Consider the following 2,377-nt stretch of genomic DNA (forward strand, 5'->3'; position numbering starts at 1 on the left):
AATAACATTATTATTGCCCTCATGCCTGAGATTTGTGAAATAATTTGTTTACACAAATAAATTAAGAATATGTGGGAGAAATTGTTTACATAATGTTAATTTAGAGGATTTCCTGTTTCTATTGAATCTGCAATAGCATACTAGTAAAACAAAACCAAAATAAAGAGGTATCCTTTTACCTTAGGAAATACTTTTCAACTTATAAAAGAAAAAATGCAAACTCAAGCATATAACATTTCTTCCTTCTAACACTTTAAAATCATTCACACATCCTAAGGTAATTGAGCAGATAAAGATGCCATCAAAAGTAGACATATCAATGATATTACACATACATGCATAGCATTTACCATAATTTTCTGCAAAGATCCGAAACCCGATCTCAGATAAATCATACAGGTTGACTCAGCCTGGGAGAGGTATGGAGCTCATCATGTTTCTATTACAGATGCAGTGTTCATATCTTTGAGTTTAGATTATTCTAAATGAGAGAAACACCGCATCAAATATAACAAAACATACTTAAATGGATATATTATATTCACTGAAAAGGGGCCATTATGTGAAACAACCTGCAAATAAACAGTTTTATTTTTGTAAAAAAAGTTTGTCCATAGTTCTGGTTTATCTTTCAGTGGAAATGGAGAGGCAGGTAAAATATGTTACCGTATTTCTCATGAGATACTTTGAAAATTTCTGAAATCCTAAATTTACTCACTCATGGTTATTTTTTCAATGCAAATAAATAGCTTGTCCTTGTTGTTGAACAGAGTCCACATGCTACAAATAGTCTCCAGGTAAATCACATTAGTAAGTACGAATTTCTGCACGTGAACTAAAATCAAATAATTAATTTTTTTTATCATTTTTCTTTATAATTCACCATGGGATTTTCTTCTAATCTATTAATATCATTTAATTGCTAATGAGACCACTGTAATCTTGGATAACTTGCTCTGTTACCCTTGTCATGATTAACGATCCCCATTGTCTGTGGCAGGATGGAGACATGAGAGAAAATGCTGAATCACAAGACACAGAAGAATGAAGCAGCAAAGTGAAAGGCATTATAGAACAGAAGGGTGACTGCCTGCACACAGTTGAACAATTTTGGGGACATGTAACTCTTAAATCAGAGTTTCTGACTGCATTCAATGTCAAAAGTTAAAAAAGCAGATAAAGTTACTTTTTTGTCTTATCTATATAAGAACATACATATTCATCCAATTTCCCATCCCATCAAGGTTAGTATTATAAATTTTTTAGGGCAGGCAATTTATTACTCTTAGTTATGATATTATTTGTTCACACTATTAAGATGCTGCTTTGCAAAGTTGTAGAAAAAAATCAATACATATAAAATGTTAAGAAGTGTGCTAACTATACCACTGTTTAATATTGAATTGAAGGTGATGAAAAATAGCACCATATTATTAAAATGTGCATGATATACAAGAGAGAATAATATGGGTCCAGTGAAGGAAACCGTAGTATTGGTTTGGGAAAAACTGAATTGGAAGTGGAGGCTTAACTTTTGCAAGGGATCTCACAGGGATACAATCTAATTAGAAATAAGTCTAATTAATATTATTATTTATCTGGGGAGTAAATTACCCATTTTGGTATTATGATTTTACAATAAAGCATTTTCTAAAAGAAAATCTATTTTGTCTTTCTACATTTTTTATGTACATTGAAAGTTTGAAGAGACATGCTTTATAAGAACTTTAAAAATAATAATATGAAGTAATATTTGTGATAGAAATAAGATATTACTGTTTTATGTTTTTAACATACTTTATATTGATCAATGTATTAGTGTATAAATTATTGTTTGCATTTAATGACTCTTTAGTTGAACATAATATACTTCCTATTACTTTGAATGGGTGGATCTATCGCTTCCCCACAGTGCTTTGAGCAGACAATTGTTCCATCCTAATCTCTTTTGAAATAGATAGTAGTTTATTACTGTGATAGGACTTCTTTCAGTTCATTAACCTTACTTCAAGTATGACAGGCATCAAAATCTCTAGTAATTGTTCCTTTATTGAAACATTTTTAAAAATCACTGCATTTAACAAGGTATTATAGGAAAGCAAATTCTCATTTTCTTAACAGAGAGATTCTGCTGCTTCTGGTCTAGGGTATAAGTGAAACCATATGTATTTTTTATTAATTGTGTGAAATAAAATACAGTTTTTTTACACTCAAATCTTAATCCAACAGCTATTTGAGAAGTCAATTTTACTATACTCCTTGAGACATAAATTATTCCTAAAACTTTGCAAGACTGATGAATTCTAAATACATTTTTAAAAGATATTGTTGAAATAAATTAAATCATACTTTGAATCAAATTGCAGGCAATCCCAAA

The 2,377-nt window shown here is 30.0% G+C and overlaps 1 protein-coding gene across 4 annotated transcripts in view; it reads right to left on the bottom strand.

Moving 5' to 3' along the window:
- The window catches only part of EPHA5 (EPH receptor A5), a 378,406-nt gene that overhangs the window by 226,357 nt on the left and 149,672 nt on the right, over positions 1-2,377 (bottom strand). The window lies entirely within an intron of this gene.

This window comes from Mandrillus leucophaeus, unplaced genomic scaffold (assembly GCF_000951045.1).
Source record: "Mandrillus leucophaeus isolate KB7577 unplaced genomic scaffold, Mleu.le_1.0 Scaffold437, whole genome shotgun sequence".
In the NCBI taxonomy this organism is placed as follows: domain Eukaryota; kingdom Metazoa; phylum Chordata; class Mammalia; order Primates; family Cercopithecidae; genus Mandrillus; species Mandrillus leucophaeus.